General features: G+C 45.0%; 1 protein-coding gene across 1 annotated transcript in view; it reads right to left on the bottom strand.

Moving 5' to 3' along the window:
• Positions 1–2836: 2836 nt before the first annotated feature.
• The window catches only part of POMT2 (protein O-mannosyltransferase 2), a 51372-nt gene continuing 36080 nt past the window's right edge, over positions 2837–18128 (bottom strand). Inside the window, exon 22 of the transcript XR_009557309.1 lies at positions 2837–6585. The gene's annotated coding sequence lies outside the window, so the exon portion shown is untranslated. The remainder of the gene's footprint in view (positions 6586–18128) is intronic.

Here is an 18128-nt window from a genome sequence, read left to right as displayed (position 1 = left end):
TGTTTAAGACTGCTGTTTTGCCCCAAGTTATGAAAAAGCCTTGGGTCTGCCAGTGGATCTTATTACTGCTTGCTTATGACACCCATGGGCTATTACATTCCTAAGAGGGGAACACAGAAGTTGGAAAGGAATCCTGTATTAACCTTTTTTTTTTAATGGATGCACAGACATCATATTAGTTTTGGACTCTACTTGTGTGTTCTCTTGCCTTTCTTCTACAGTACATGAAAGAGAGGTAGCAGCAAACCGAAGGTGAAGCAGCAACATTTGATTTGATTTGATCTTTCATTCTCGCCCCTGCCACCACCACCACCCCACCATGCTAGATCTGTGCGATAGAAGCATTGTCTTCAGAAAACTCAGGCCCTGGTTCTGTTAAAGCTAGAGCAGCCTCACAGTTTAAGGTCCTGATCTGTTAGCATGACCACACACCTGTAGACATGGGCATAGCCAGGGGGGGCAGGGGGCAGCTGCCCCCCCCCAAATCAATAAACATCAATAAAAATACATAACTGAGGTTCTGTCCCCACCCTAACAAAAGGCCTCCCCCCAAAAAAATCCTGGCTACACCCATGCCTGTAGAGTTAAGGGTCAGAACTAGGTACAGTATGACTGAATAAGCCCACCAGCAAGCAATTCTGGACACAGCATTATTATCTAGGTCATTATATTGTTTTTTAAAAGCTTATGGGCTTGAGAGAAGGGCACGTATCATATTTCCATTTCGGTAAAATTCACTGTGTAGTGAATGTTAATTGCTGTGGGAGAGGATTTTTATCTCAAAAAGTGGGCCAAAAATATAGAATAAAATAAATAAATCCCAGTGCAATCATTGTATGGGTACTCTACATGCCTGGAAGATATAAATGGGAACATTACAACACATTTAATTTAAGGCAAACAGAACCCATTGTACAAGGCAAAGCAAGCATTTAATAATGGCTTTTAAACTGCATCAAATCTATTCAAAGCCCTCAGCTTCTATCATTAAGATTAAGTGAAAGCTCTTACTTTAAAATGTTCTGTTGCTCCAGGCACCAGTGGTGCAGCTTTAGAAAGAGGAAGCAATCAGGCAAAAATATTTAACCGAAAAGAAAGACTGGAAAAAATTCCAGAGAAAGAGAATCATAATTGCAAAAGTTATGTTAAAAATCTTGCAAACTCCTGCATGGAAGTGCATTGGTTTTACCAAGACAAATGTGCCATTTTAAAACCTAGCTGCATCAGATTTTACATTAGTCTCAGTTGAGGCAGACCAAAAAATTCTTGAGCCTGCCCACATCAAATGTATACGGAAAGGTGCAGTTCTAGAAACCACATGGCATTCGTTGCCAACTTGGTCCCCTGTAGACTTTTTCGGACTACAACTCTCATTGTCCCAAGGCAGGTCACCTGTGCTAGCTGAGACTGGTGGGAGTTGTAGTCAAAACATCTGGAGGGCACCAGGTTGGGGAAGGCTGAAACAAGGAATTTGGCTAGCTGTTTGAACAACCCATCCACTAATATCGTTGCATATTTATTAGAGTAAGACCATTTTGTTTTCCCATTGGGTTTTCCATTAATTTTTGTATTCTAACCTGTTTTAATTGGCCTGCTTTGGTGCTGCTTCAGTTTAACATTTAATTGTTGCTTGTTTTATTGTATCTCGAAGGCTGTTAGCTACCTTGAGCACTCCTTTTGATAAATGGAAAGGTGGGCTATAGATAGATAGACAGACAGATAGATAGATAGATAGATAGATAGATGCTTCTCTTTGCATTGTCAGATTTCACAACCATTTTCAGTTCCAAGAACCAAGGTAACCAACTATTGGCTACTCTCTCTCAAATCAGATTATTATTTAGACTGTGTACACATTAGCATCTTAAAACACAGCTAGGTTGCTATTTTTCTCAGTTCAGATTGAATTTGGCTTAGGGGAAACGTATAAAAACCCAGAGTTTTTCATACAAAACAACAGGATAGGTATGGATTGTGACTAACATCACTTCTCCAACCACTGGTGGGATCAAGCTGGATGCAGAGTAAACAGGAATGTGCACACAGCCTTATTCAAACTTCTGTACCACAGCACCTTCCCAAGGGCTCAAGGTGGGTAATTCAGAAATAAAAGAGAGCAGAATCAGTAAGCACAAAATATCCACTTAGGCTTCCTAATCATAATGGAAGTTGGAATGCATTCTGAAGGCAGCATGTTCCCGTTTCATATGCAAAGAGAAGCTTGACCCCATATATATTTACAAGAGGGTCAACAGCCTCTCAAGTTATCTAGTGAAGCACAGTGCTTTAGTATCAAAATGACAGTTTGAGTGGAAAATTTCATACAGAGTAACAGCAACCAGTCGGTAGAGCATGAGACTCTTAATCTCAGGGTCATGAGTTTGAGCTCCACGTTGGGCAAAAGATTCCTGTGTTTGTATGTATGTACTTTTGTAACCCAAAAACCATTAACAAAAACTATATAACATCTCTCTCTCTCTGTATATATATATATATATATATATATATATATATATATATATATATATATATACTAGCTGTACCCGCCATGCGTTGCTGTGGCTCAGTCATAGGCCTCCTCCACTCAGCGTCCCCATTCCCGACCCCAGCCGCATGACATCGAGACACCCCTGTCTCTGGTCCCCCTGCTGCGTGATGTCATCTTCCTCCCGCGTGACGGCACCAGGCACCCTGAGCGCTCACTCTCTCCCCCTTGCACGCGTGTTCTGGCAAATCCCCCCACCTGTCCCCACCAATTCATCCTACCGTAAGGCATGGGCATCCTCCACTCAGTGTCCCCGTTCCCCACCCCAGCCGCACACCCCTGTCTCTGGTCCTCCCGCCATGTAACGTGATGTTCCTTCTGCGTGAGGGCACCCACCACCCCGACACATTCCTCCTCCGCAAAAGCACAACCCACCTCCACTCAGCGCCCTCGTTCCTCACCGCAGCCCCATACCACAACCCGGACGTCACGACACCTCTCTCTCTGTGGTCCCTCCCGTCTCTCTGGTCATCTCCACTCATCTTCCCTCTAGCTCTCTCTGCTCATCGCTGGTCATCTTCCTCCCGTGTGATGGCACCCGTCAACCCGACCCCTCTCTCTCTTCCACACGTACACCCCATGTGCATCTTGGGCCTGGCCTGCTCCCCTGGCTGTGCTCTGCTGGGCAATGCCATGCTACTGTGATGTCACAGATAGTCTGCAGCCAATGGCAGCAGCTGAGGCATCCTCAGTTGTGCTGCTTTGACATGTTTTTCTAGAAAACATGTTCTAATTTCTCACAGGTGTGACATTTCACGGCTAAAAATTGGCCGCTGCTTCTTTAATGCTAAAAGAACTAAGTCAGCATGAGTCAGCAGCCTACAATGACTCATGCAACCTCTCACCTAATTGTACGTGGATATATACTGTAGAGTGGTCAATGTTAGTGGTGTTTTGTGGGTGGGTTGGTTGGCAGCTGGTTGCGTTTGGTGTTGGTCGTGGTTGGAGGAATTTTTATAATAAAAGCAGCATTCTGCAAAGTTTGTTTTTTCTCAAGGACTCTTTGTGCCGACTAGGGTCCGAGGACCACGCAAAGGAGGTCAGAACCTTTGCTATATTTTTTCAAAACACTGACATGACATCTGTCCAATCTCAGTTTATACAAACACCCGCGTAGTGGAATGGAACGTTGTGTGAAAATTACAACGCAATCGGTCTCTTTCTCTTCCTCTCTACATGTACACACACACACACACACACACACACACACACACACACGAGATTCCTGCAATGAAGGAAGTAGGACTTGATGACCCTTGTAGTGCCTTGAATTGTGAATGGAACACAAACGTTTAAATGGCTCCATTTCCCTACAGCAAAAGTGTTATTTTCATTACAAGCCAGCAGCTGGCTTTGAAAAGCTTCTGATCTCTTTTATTTACAGACAGGAAATGAGAAGCTCCAACAGATATCCACATCATTTACTATTGTATCCAGACTCTGGGATCAGGTCAGCAGCACAAATGGCCACCTAGAGAAATTTTAGGTTTTTACTTCAAAAACTAACAACTGAGGCACTTCTTACTGCACAAGGGACTTTATAATTGGTCCCCACAACAGCCCTGTCAAATAGGATAGGTACTAAGTGAGGAAGGAACCTACAAACCTCTTGTATACTGTGGCAGATTCACACATTCCCTCTCACTCTTTACAAAAAAAGTTCAAATTTAAATGACAAAGTATACTCTTGGCACCATCACTTCCAAATACTGTAGTGCATACATATTTCAAGGGCTCAATTTCCCCACAGTAAACTAATCAACTGATCCAATTTTCTTTTCAGGAACCAGAAAATGTTGTGTCATTCCGATGTGCTCTAGTTGCAGATATCATTCACATTTGGGCAGAATACTGAGAGCTGGGGAAAACATTGAGATAACTTGTCAACGTCCCTCCACTCAAAACAGATTGCATATTGGATGAGATGAGGTGGGTGAGAGGAGTGTTATAACCATTTGTTTCCATGCCTGGGGCAGACTTCAGTTCCCCTACCCCCAAAAGTGACAAACGTTATGGACAGTTGCACGTCTTAAGGCACAAAATCAAAGTTCTCCCTGCTCAGATGGGCTGCTCCTGTTTGGTGCTGTTGTAGAGGCACCCCATTGGCTACTGCTGTCCAATATCTGGTCTCCAATTTATCCTCTTACAGTGTTATTTATTGGCTCAATGTGCTTTGCTGTGCTAGGTTGCAGGGGAAAGGGTCAATGAGAAGCTTCAAGACTAAGAACAAGCAGATATCTGGCTTTTCCTCTTCCAGTCTGAAAATGGGACAAATTCATTTCATACACTGGAGAGCAGAGGAAAGGAACATAACCTTATGGGAAAAAACGGCAACATATTACGTGATTTCCAATGGCCATTTTGTGTCCCTCTCCAAGCTGGGTCTAGGGTAGATACTACATACGGTAGTCTCACCTCACTTGGGGTGTCCAGTCTTTTATCATTCTTCTCTCACTGTCCTTCTCTTAAGGCCTACAATGAGAGTAAGCCCTACACAGGATGCGAAGCACAAAACGGCCTATAATAAAAGTCCTCTGATCTCTTTGATGGACATTTCACCCCCAAGAGCATAAGCAGAGACGGTCAAGCAAACCTCCTGCAAATGGCATTGGCTCAAGCCGGCATCTTCCTCCCCTCTCAAAGCTTGCCAGCCCCTAAGCATTTGTAGCAGATTTCCAGTTCACACCTTGTAGATCCTGGCAAGTGGCAAACGTACAGCACCACCTGAACCACCCACATCAGATTACTTTACAGTGTGTAATTACAAATTACTGGGGCATTAAATTAAAATCCTTCGTGCAGAACGGCAGCTTTACAGATCTGATCAAGCTTAATTTCTAAGGGTTTCATCTATTTTCTATCTGCTTTGTGTTCATTTTTGGGGGGGGTTGCCAAATGCAAAGTCAAGGCGGCATGGTCTGCAAATAGATTAGAAGCTGCTCAAGGTATGTGTGTGCCCTCTTTCACCTGAACCGCGCAACACATCCTTGGACCAGGCACCGATCAGTGCAGCTGCAGGATGTCGGAGCTGGCATATTCTCTCATCCTCACAGGATACATGCCAGAAGCAGCCGAGTCCAAAGCAGCACCTTATCCTCTGCAAATGCCAAGCAAGGTACCACTGTTTCAGACTTGGCAGTTATTCCATGCAAAGTGGAAGTGTGTTGGCTGGGTAGGCACATCCTCAAGTTGGAGGAGAAGGAGGTGGGGTGGCTAGGGACACAAAGCAGCAGGGAAGAAGCCAAATGCTCCGGGCCATGTGGGCCATTCCATGTTTGTAGGTACATGCCTCTTAGTCTGTTTTATTCAAAGGATGGGTAGGTAACAGTCAGCCTTACTTGCAGTGTACTTTGTGTCCTGGCAATTGGAGCACTGAGGTTGCCGGTCTTTCCTTTGGATCTTGAAACAGAATGCTTCATGGGTTGTAGGCTGGCAGAAAAGCTAGAAACCTGAATTATTTTTCACATCTCGCCATCTGGCTTGGCACCATTCACTTCTCTCAAAAATGCTCAATACCTCTTAGGTATCCTCGCTTCTTCTTAAAACCACTTACATTTGCAAGAAGGCAGATGGTTACTCTGAACAACACTGATCAGCTATATTCATCTCAAAGTGAAGGTACTTTAGAAACCTAGTTTATGTCCTTACTGAAGTGCTCCATGTGGTTTATGATAAATACTTCTGCCTTGACCCAACTAAAGTTAGCCACTCTTCAATCCCATTGAAATCAATGGGGCCTATGTAGCCACGACTATCTTGTCCCTCTGATTTAAATGGAGCATAAGCACCAATACTCTTAGTTAGATCAGGGCTACTACATTAAGGTAAGCAAGATAGAAGTGCTAATACTTTTGTCATTTTCAGGGTCGTTGCCAGCAGCTATGGCAACTGTCTATTTATATGATCAATTAACCAGTGAACTCACCTTAGCTTGCAAGCTGCTCGCCCATTTAAGATTTAAATCAGAAACTGGAGTGAGTTGCAAGATGGTCCACATCCCAGGGCAAGGTCTGGGGCTTTTGGCTAGTCTTTATTTCATTCTGGAATATAAGATCATATAAGCAAAAGACACACACAGTAGCCCGAGAATGACCAAGAAGCATCTACATTAGATTGTAAGACTATTTGGGCAGGGTCTGTTTTTTTCTTTTTTTACTGTCTGTAGAGCATCTAGTTTTTTTAGCTGCTTGTCAAGCATGCAGGTAAGTGTTTACCTCAGGTATATAATATTACTCCCTTGGGTCCAGGAACATCCAGATATGCCTGCCTTACTCGAGCAGGCATTCCCAAACTTGGCCCTCCAGATGTTTTGGGATTACAATGCCCATCATCGCTAGCTAACAGGACCAGTGGTCAGGGATGATGGGAATTGTAGCCCCAAAACGTCTGCAGGGCTGAGTTTGGGGGTGCCTGCACTCGAGGGTTATAAACTGGACTCCTGTGAGTACAGGAAGTGTAAATATGATCCCAGCAAGTGCGAACAGGTATAACTCTCATATGAAGAGATCTTGCAAAAGCTAGGACTAAGGAGTACCCCATTGGATCTCCAAGGCAAGGCTGGCAGGCTATACAGGTGTTACTTCAGGAAGCACAAATGCAGCTGTGTATGAAGTCACGAGGACGTTGGCCACAGAAGCTTCCTCCCAGCTGCTGCGCTGAGCAACATCCTTCATAACTTGGGCTCTTTTCTCTTTTCTGAGCCTGCTCTCATAACTGCTCTGTCTATATAGCAGTAGCCAGTGCTTTTTTTCGGGGGACGGGGACGCAGGGGTATATAAACTTCTTCTCTAGCACAGTGAATCGTCAGTTCCATTGCTACCCCCGATGGAGGCCTCATTTCCTGTCAAGGTGTTTCCCGAGTCTCAGACAGAAGTGAGCGTTTAATGTGTGAAGGAGGAGTTGGAATCTAGCACTGTGATTGGTCAGTTTCATTGTTACCACCTCCGATGGCAGCTTCATTTTCTTTTCCGCTGTTTCCTGATCCTCAGACCGAAATGAGCGTTTAATGTGTGAAGCAGTGTGGAATGTGGATGTGTAGTGTTTTACAGAGGAATTGGGAAGATGTTAGCACACACAATCTCATGCCAATGTGGAAGTTACCGTGAGCTGTCAGCTGTGTAATATGAGGTAAGGCATGTTCTTTGTACCTTTGTCCTTTACTGCATTTATTTTTCCTGATTTGAACTATAAAATGGTGATTTTCTTGAGTAAAAACGAGAGTACTCCTAAACAATTCTTTTAGAATAAAAAAGCACTGGCACTAGCAATACATTATTTGCAGCCTGTCCTGAGCCAGTATGAACTCTGGGACAAGTCACTCAGCAAATAATAAAGACCATTCTCTTAGGCTTCTGCCCTGAACTAGGAATCCTCTTTGCACAGTGGTGGAATGCCTGACCAATGAATTATTAAAAAGGGACATACATGCAAAAGGAACATTTCACTTTAAGGGGGAATGAAGTTGAACTTTTACATGGGCAAGGTGAGGACACTGCACTGCTGTACAAAGAGTCTTCAGAACCCAGGTGATGACAGCATGAAATCCCCTCCAGGCAGAATTAGATATTGGAAAAGATGCAGGGCTGCCACCATGCCAGCCAAGTCTTTCTCTCCCCTCTCCTCAGTTCTGCATGAGGAGATATTACTCTTCATGTTCCCTACCCCCAACAGATAATCAATGTGAGGCAGGGCCAGGGAAACATCACAGCCAAACAAAATTAGCATAATGCAGGGATAGCCAATGTAGTGCCCTCCAGATGTTGCCGGACTACAACTCCCATCAACTCATCAGCAGAGACGATGGGAGGTTCAGTCCAACAACATCTGGAGGGCACCTTGGTCACCCTGACTTAATGCCACATTTTACCAGGAAGATGGGAGACGCTCATCTTCTTTCAATGTCTTGTTCTATACTAAGGAGATTTCTCAGCTATGCCACTTTGATAGATGCCCCTTGATTGTCACACTTTAGCTTCATTTTGGGGTGTGGGAGCACAACCAGGTAGACTTCAGATCTGCCACTTAAAAGCTCCATGCAGTGGCATTTCCATTTCATATTCAAAAAGGGAGGGATAATGCCTCTCCTCCCTCTTATAAACAAGCCTGCCAAGCTCCGCATTAAAAAAAAAAAAGCAAAAAAGCAATATCCAGAAACAAACCCACGCAGCAGGAGGGTCAAGGCTGAGAGCTTATTAGACCTTCAGGGCAGCATGTAGCATCACCCAGGAGATGACAGATGAGCGCGTTGCCAGGCACACAAGTGACAGCCCCAGTCTCTCTCCCCGCTGCATATAGAGCAGACTTGCTCCCTGTTAGCCTGGTGTCAGAGGAGTTTCTATGGCTGCCATAGTACTGACAGGATGAGGGTGACCTAAAGGGAATTGTCATAAGCAAAGCAAACACCTCTCTTGTCCCACCTTTTAGTGAGCATTCAGGCAGGCAATGCAACCTGAAGACATTGTGGAAGGGTCTCAGAACACACTTGCATACTCCAAAACCTTCCAGCATCTTGGAACCTATGACAGCATCACCCCCAAATGGCTTGTTACGTAACCTTATCTGACTTCCGTGTGAAACAGGCTAATGGTACAAGGCCTCAGCCTTGGTACTTTACCAGGCCTCGCCTCGGAATATATGAAGTAGGATTTTGATACACTGGACTTTCTCCTGCTACAGAACACTAGACTCCCAGCCTCCAAAGCTGATGCCAAGTCAGGGTATCAGATACTTCTAGACCAGGGGTTCCCAACAAAATTTTCTTGAGGACCCCTCATCGAGCCGCTATTGTGACAAGGACCCCCATTAATTCCTAATCCTAAAATTAAAAAGACAGGGTACCTGCGCAGTAGCGCACAAATGAAGCCGACGTGCGCAAAGCATCTTGGGGAGGTGAGCGTTGTCAGGGATAATGGGACCAGTTGTCAGGGATAATGACCAGTTGTCAGGGATAATGGGAACTGTAGTCCAAAAACAGCTGGAGACCCAAGTTTTGGAAACCCTGGTAGAAGACAAGCTGTCACCAGGATATTCCTGGTTCAAGCCCCAATGGCATCTGCCTGAAACCCTGGGGAGCCTCTGCCAGTCCTTGTAGGTAGGCAATACTGAACTGGATGGCGCAACGGTCCCGATTCAGTGCAAGGCACCTTCCCATATTCCTATTTAATTTGAAACTGCGCCAGATCAACAATAAGGTAAAAGGTAAGCACCAGGAAAACACGGAAAAACCAACAGCAAAAACGTCATGAACACCAGTAGTAGTTTTGTTTTGTTTTTACATGGCGCCCAAACAGCTACCCATAGCTGCCAAGTTATCCCTTTTTTTTAAGGGAAATTCCCTTATGCTGAATAGGCTTCCTCGCGAGAAAAGGGAAAACTTGGCAGCTATGCAGCTACCCAAACCGGGTATTCCAGAGAAATCCCTTTATTTTTTTTAAAAAAAGATGTAATATTCTATCAGCAATATGCCTCTCCGGTCTCCCTTTTTTATATGATGCTCTTTTGTGGAAAGCTCTGAGGGGGCAGGCCCTGTGGGATGCAAAGGGTTAAGTGCAGTCAAGTCACAACAATCCCTAGATAGTCCACTTGGAGGACTGAGGAGGAGGATATGACTAAGCGTAGTTTCCTCTTCCTTCACATGCAAATGAGTTGAGGAAGTGGCAGATAAATCCCGAAGGAAACAGCCATTTTCCCTCTCTTGGACCAGACCTCTTGGACTACACACATCTTAGTGAGTCTCTCCCTCAAGGCCTCCAGCCTAGAGAGAGAGATGAGATGGAGTCTCACTTCTTATAAGTGAACTTCACAATGTATATATTACCTTTTAACTAAGCAAGTCTACCTCTTGAGTGTGCTGTACCTCGAGATGCTTGTAAGTAAACATCTTTTATACTTTTAAGAGCATTGTGTTGTGTCTTTTCTTTTAAGAGGGAAAAAGGGGAAATACCAGGAAAATACACTTTATTTTAGTGGCTTAAATCAAGCCTGCGCAAACGTTCTTCTGCTGTGTATTTTGCAAAAAGGGGAATGTTTTACTCTGCTAAAGTTTTGTGCTTGCTAGCGCAAGCGGGGATAGGATATATTAAACAATATCTCCTCATCCACATTCCTGAACATTCCCACATAGGGTTATTGCGGCCCAGAGTTGCGTATTTTGTGTATTTTTGAAGGATTGATTTGGATTGTGATTTTGAACTCTGTAGGATTTTTCCAGTTAGGATTTCCTGGTTGAGCACATAGTCTCTTTGTTCTGCAGTGTGCTTGGGGGATTAACTACCCCTCCCCTCCCTCAGAGTTTACAGCACTGAGAAAGCTCAGAGGTAGTGAAGATATTTTTGAGATTTTGAATTTGATTTTTGAAAGATTTTTGAATTTTGGAAATTTTTGAAGTTTTAAGATGGCAAGCTCCAGTTTTGATAGTGAGGCAAGACCAAGTTTTATGCTGCTGGATGACAATAATTTTGTGCAGTGGAAGCAGCGCGTTTTAGTTTATCTTGCTGCTAGGCGTGTTCTGCAGGCCATTAAGGAAGAAAAGCCTACAGGAACCGATGCAGAAGCTTTAGCTAAGATAGAAGCTTGGAGTATTAAAAATGATGAAGCCAAGCACATAATTTTGAGCAGTTTGAGGAATGAGCATCTATCAATGATAAATTTTGAAGATGATGCATCTAAGATCCTAGAGGACATTGAACGCATTTATGCACAATCTACAGAGAGTTCCTATAGATACTTGTTGGATAAGTTACTCAAGTTGAAGATGAATTCTAGAGAAGAGTTTACAGAGCATTTTAAGAATTTTTCTGAGATTGTTCAAAGAATTGCCCTTACTCCCAGAGCCTTTGATGATGTGACTAAAGTAACGTTTATGCTTGCATCATTGGGACCTACGTTTGCTCCATTTAAAAGTATAATGGATCACACAAAGGATTTAACTTTTAATGAGCTTATCAACCATTTAAGAGAGGAATGCAGAGATAGCCTTGATTCTCAAGAAAGGAATCCAAGGAGGAAGGATAGCAGCTATGCATCCAAGCATTTTGGAAAGTCCAGACAGACATCTAGAGAAATAATTTGTTTTAAATGCAATGGGAAAAACCACATAGCAAGGAACTGCAAGAGTCAAAATGGGGATAAAGTTGAATCCCACCCCTCAAAACCACAAGGTGTTAAGAAGGGGAGTCATGAGCAAACCATGTTGATGCAGGAGAGGAGTTTAGCTGTCCAGGATTGTGAAAATAAGCGCAATAAGTGGATTCTTGACAGTGGAGCGAGTTCTCATTTCTGTTATGAAAAGGAGTATTTTAATGAGATTAATGGGGATGAAACCTCTGAAATTGAGATTGCTGATGGCAACATTGTAAAGGCAATTGGTTCAGGAACTGTGAATTTGAAATTCAACGTAGATCATGAAACAATTAATACTAAGATAACTGAAGTTAAGTTTGCACCAAAGCTTAATTGCAACTTACTCAGCGTGTCCAGTTTGGACAGGAAAGGTTTTAAAATTACATTTGAAAAAGGACAATGTATTGTGACTAAGCATGATGAAGTTTATGTTCAAGGCACACTAAAGGATGGTGTATATGAGCTTAATGTTTCAGAGAACCAGCAGAACCAGTCTGCAAAGGTGGCGCAACCAAGTCAAAAGGACGAAGGAAGTCTGGATCTCTGGCACAAGAGACTTGGACACAGAGACACCAACGTTATTCTGGAACTACAGAAAGGTGATCTTGTGAGAGGTCTGCAGGTAAAGCAAAGCAACACAAATACACCAACATCAAAATGTATAACTTGTGTTAGTGAGAAAGCAACTAAACCTTCTTTCCCACGTTGTGCAGAGAAGAGAAGCACTAAAGTATTGGACATTGTCCATACAGATCTATGTGGACCAATGAATGTGTCTTCTCTAGGAGGTAATAAATATATTTTGATATTTTTGGACGATTTCTCGAGATTCTGCGTAGCCTACTTTATCAAGGAGAAGAGTGAGACAGTGGAATTGTTCAGGGACTATCTTAACATGGTCAAGAACAAGTTCCAGCGAGCCCCTTCCATTTTAATGTCCGATAATGGTGGGGAATTTTGTTCACATGAGATGCAGGCCGTCATGGCTAGAGAAGGCATATCACACGTGACCACAGTTGCCTACACACCCCAACAAAACTCAATTGCAGAGAGGAAATTTAGATCCATTTTGGAAATGACAAGGTGCATGCTAAAGGAAGCTAACTTGTCACACAGGCTGTGGGGTGAAGCGGCTCGTTGCTCAGTCTATCTTCAGAACAGACTGCCCACAAAAGGCGCAGAGCGCACACCATTTGAACTTTGGCATGGAAAAGCCCCAAATTTGTCACATATACGTGTATTTGGAAGTTTGTGCTACTATCATGTGCCCAAAGAGCACAGACACAAACTTGATTCCAGAGCGAAGGCAGGGATCCTAGTTGGGTACGCTTCTGGAGGAAAAGGATATAGAGTCTTGGATCCGCAAACTGGCAAGACAAGTTCGCAGCATGTAATTTACTTCGATGAGCAAGGCAAAGTTGATACAAAGGACACTGCCATTGATTGTTCCAAGGAGCCACAGGATGAGGAATTTGTGATTTTTCCTTTTGAACCAATACAAAGTACTAATCCAACTTCTAGTGTCGTAGCACCCCCTATAGGTGACACCCGAGAAGACGTGGAGGTCCAGGCCCCTGGCAGCACCAGAGACGAAGATGATGACGAGCAGCTGTATGGGGATATGCCACTGCTGGAGGAGGATGAGGAAGCTGATGCGGTCGAAAGACCAGAGGTCAGACGCTCATCCAGAACCAACAGAGGTGTTCCACCATTACGGCTGTCCTACCTTACAAGGTCGGCGTCTCCACAGGAACCTTCCAAATGGGAAGAGATAGAGAGGATGCCACCAGATGAAGCCAGTCTCTGGAGGAAAGCTGCTCAGGAGGAGATAGATGCACTTCATCGGAACAGGACCTGGACACTCACAGAACTACCTCCTGGTAAGGAAGCAATTGGAAGTAAATGGGTGTTCAAGGTTAAAAAGGGTTCAGAAGGGGAGGTGCAACGCTACAAAGCTAGGCTTGTGGCACAAGGTTTTTCCCAGAAGTATGGAGAGGATTACGATCAAGTGTTTGCACCGACAGTTCGATACAGCAGTGTCAGACTACTTTTAAGTATTGCAGCATCTAAGCAAATGTCAGTTTACCATATTGACATTGCGACAGCTTTTCTTCACGGCGAAATTTCTGAGCAGATTTATATGAAGCAGCCCAAAGGTTTCATTAAACCAAATGAGGCACATCTAGTGTGCAAGCTGCAGAAAGGACTTTATGGTTTGAAGCAAGCAGCGAGGGCTTGGAACCAGAAACTCCATGAGATGCTGGTGCAGCTTGGGTACAAGCAAGGGACTGCTGATAAGTGCTTGTACACCAAACAAAGGAATGGACAGTTTTCGTACATTTTAGCCTTTGTTGACGACCTTTTAATTTCTACGTCAAATGAGAAAGACTATAAAGACATAGTCAAACACCTCAACAGGGAAGTAGAGGTCAAGGAACTTGGAAAAGTGAAATACTACTTGGGAATTCAAGTTGAGAGAGAAGAGGATGGATCGTTCTTACTCAGCCAAAGGCAAAAGATAACTGAACTGATTGAAAGCATGCAGATGCAGGACGCACACCCAGTTGCGACACCGATGGCCACAGACTTCTTGAAGAATCAACAAGGTTCGAAGTTGCTGCCAAACAACACGCAATACAGGTCAGCGGTCGGCAAACTTTTGTATTTGGTTACCACATGCAGACCTGACCTGGCAAGTGCAGTGGGGATCCTAAGTAGGAAAGTAAGTTGTCCCACTGAGCATGATTGGGCTGGAGTTAAGAGGGTTGTTCGTTATCTAAAGGGAACCATGGACTGTAAATTAAAACTGCCAGCTGTCAGAGACCCTAAACTGCTTGGGTACACTGATGCGGATTGGGCTGGGGACAATAAGGATTATAAATCCACAAGTGGCTATGTTTTTATGTATGGGGACGGAGCTATTGCATGGGGCAGCTATAAACAGAAATGTGTAGCTTTATCGTCCACAGAATCTGAGTACATTGCGGCTTCGGAAGCTTGCAGAGAGATCCCCTGGCTGGATCAGCTCCTGAAGGACTTTGGCGTGCCAAGAACGGGACCTGTCAGCTTGATGGAGGACAATCAGAGCAGTATGAAGCTGACACAAAGTGAAAAGTTCCTTGCACGCACCAAACACATTGGGGTCAGGTACCACTACATACGCCAGGTGATCGAGGATGGACTTGTTGAAATGTGTTACTGCAACACTGACCAGATGACTGCAGATGTCCTAACAAAGCCCCTGCCAAGAGAGAAGTTCCAGGATCTTCGTGGCAAGCTGGGACTCTTGGGTGGTTGATTAAAGTTATTTATGTATGTTTTTGTGTATGTTGTGAATTGCCTGAGAAGGGGTTTTTGTGGGATGCAAAGGGTTAAGTGCAGTCAAGTCACAACAATCCCTAGATAGTCCACTTGGAGGACTGAGGAGGAGGATATGACTAAGCGTAGTTTCCTCTTCCTTCACATGCAAATGAGTTGAGGAAGTGGCAGATAAATCCCGAAGGAAACAGCCATTTTCCCTCTCTTGGACCAGACCTCTTGGACTACACACATCTTAGTGAGTCTCTCCCTCAAGGCCTCCAGCCTAGAGAGAGAGATGAGATGGAGTCTCACTTCTTATAAGTGAACTTCACAATGTATATATTACCTTTTAACTAAGCAAGTCTACCTCTTGAGTGTGCTGTACCTCGAGATGCTTGTAAGTAAACATCTTTTATACTTTTAAGAGCATTGTGTTGTGTCTTTTCTTTTAAGAGGGAAAAAGGGGAAATACCAGGAAAATACACTTTATTTTAGTGGCTTAAATCAAGCCTGCGCAAACGTTCTTCTGCTGTGTATTTTGCAAAAAGGGGAATGTTTTACTCTGCTAAAGTTTTGTGCTTGCTAGCGCAAGCGGGGATAGGATATATTAAACAATATCTCCTCATCCACATTCCTGAACATTCCCACAGGCCCGCCGCCGACTGAGGGCTGCCCTCTATGTAGCAGGCCCCACATTCCCCCTCAGCCGCGCGTCCCCAACGGGCGCCCTCAGCCATCGCTCCAGCCGCCGTGACCGAAGAGCAGAGCTCCTGCAAGCGAGCCGGGTCAGCAGTTGCGCTTGCGCACTCGCTCGCTTACCCTCCTGAGGCGGCGGCAGCAGTGGCGGTTGCTGTTTTGCCGAGGCGGCGGCGGCCACGGAGCTCTGCAGGGACGCGGGTGGGAGACGGGGCTCCCCGAGGAGTTTGCGGACAGTCAGCGCGGAGGCCGCGGCTCCCAGCGCCGCCCCACACACGAAGCCGCCGAAGAAGCGGCTCTGGGCGAGGCGGGCGCCCAGCGACCCAGCCATGATAGCGGGCCTGAGGGAGGTAAAGGAGCCTTTCTGCCTCCGCCTGTGCCTCAGTCAGCTTCTCTTTGCTCCGCCTCGTGAGGGGAGGAAAAAGCGCGCGAAAGCCAAGCTCGCCAACGGGCGCTGCCGCCCTGAAGCAGGGCAAAAACCTGCTATCCTCACTTGTACAAAGCCGCGGGGAGCACTGGGCGGCGGGTGGCGGGCAGGCTGGCCAGCGCCCCTCCATTCTGGCTCCGCCAAGTTGCGGACCCCTCTGGCATAGCTCGCGGACCCCTGGGGGTCCGCGGACCACCTGTTGGGAAACACTGTTCTAGACATAAGTATTGCTTGTTCATTAGTTTAGCGAAGCTAGGACGTTTGCATTAACACCTGTAGCGGTAACTTGGTTACTGGTACAATCCCACACCTGCTTCCTATTGTAAGGCTCAGTCCTGACGTCACAATCTGGAGAAAGTTAAGCTCACTACAGCACACACTTATGTAACAGCATAAGCCTATGTATATTTGCTTGGAAGTAAATGCCAGTCTAATTCAATGGAGCTTACACCTAGCTAAGCATGCACAAGATTGTACTGTAAGGCTGCATTCCTAAATCCACTCACAAGAATGTAAACATAACTGAACCAAGAGGGGCTTAATTTCAAGCAAACTTAATTCAGATTGCTCTGCTTGGCTGCAGTCCTATGCATACTTACCTCGCAAGTAGAATTAATAGTGGGATTTAGCAGTAAACAAGCATAGGATTGTGTCCTAAAAAGAACATCTCTCGCTAGCTTTGGACACACATAAGAAAACTGTAGAGATAAGTATTCAACATTTCAACAATGAACATTTCAATCAGAATGTTGTGGTTTATCATACTGTTAGGAGTTGGTGGGTGCCAGACCTAAATTCCTGGGTCTTATAGGTCTTAGAACTTAATCTATGTTTGGAATATTCGGCCAGAGCTGCACTAAACTGTGTGCTGGACAATGCTAATCCTGTGGAATCAGCATGTTTTAAGGGCCAATTCAGCCAAGCTGGCTTCTGTGTAAGGTGACAGCTTTGGGCTGAGCCATTAGGAGGATGCAAAGCACTGTGAGACGGCAAAATGAGTGGGTCCTTTCAAAATGAGTGCCGCAGTGATGAGAGTTAGAAGCTTCGGGAGGAGTTATGTGACAGGGGAGCAGAAATGAGGCAGGGCACAATGACTCATGTCTGTTTGGATCCTAGGTTTCATCTATGGGAGAAGAAAGACCCTCTTGGGAGTGTAATGCTGGAAACCCTTTCATCGTAGGCTGAGGTTGCCTCACCTGGCCTAGTGGATGGGCCAGCCCTGGTTATGGCCAGTAATCTGGCCACTGCTTTTGAACCAGCTGAAATTTCCAAGTTGTCTGCAAGGGCACCCCATGTAGAACACCTTGAAATAACCCAATCTGTAAGTTACCAAAGCATGAAGTACCACGGCCAAGTTATCCCTGTTCAAAAGGGGCTGTAGGTGGTGAACCAGCTGTAGCTGGAAATAGCATTCCTAGCCACTGGACTTGCTCTAACTGTAATTAAACTCTATCCAAATGTGAGCCATTTTGTCCCTAAAGTGCCTCGCAAATTGCTACAGCAGGGTGCTGTTGCAGACAGACCGAGAACAAGAAACCACTTATAAATTGTGTTCTTGTCACTATGACTACAGACAAGTCTACCTCTACATGAGCCTTCCTAATCTGATGCCTTCCAGATTTTGTTGGACCACATCATTGAGGCCAAGAGTGGGTTTTTTGTCATCTAAGCAGCCCAGGAGCTCCATAAACACTGCCCAGGCTTGTGACCCAGGGAGCTCACTTTGGCGCTGCTGATGCAGCCGTTTGACTTCACCCCCAGAGGCACACTCCATTGTCTCTCAAGACAGATGGATGCCAACAACAAAAACAATTCCCTTCATCCCTATTAGCCATGCAAGCCGGGGCTGTAGCTGTACTCCAAAACATCTCAAGGGCACTAGGTTGGGGAAGGCTGTTATATGCTTTGCTTCTGCACTAAGTAGCTTCTATCCTGCTCAAAGCTCCGGCTTGAGACCTCAGTGTACCATGATGATTTCTGGTTCCCATCTTTGCAATTAAAGCAAACCCCCTCCAGACTGCTTTCCATTTCAAAAATTCA

Source organism: Zootoca vivipara, chromosome 1 (genome assembly GCF_963506605.1).
Source record: "Zootoca vivipara chromosome 1, rZooViv1.1, whole genome shotgun sequence".
Classification (NCBI taxonomy): domain Eukaryota; kingdom Metazoa; phylum Chordata; class Lepidosauria; order Squamata; family Lacertidae; genus Zootoca; species Zootoca vivipara.
The sequence above is the reverse complement of the archived record's forward strand: the minus strand, read 5'-3'. Positions and strand labels throughout refer to the sequence as shown.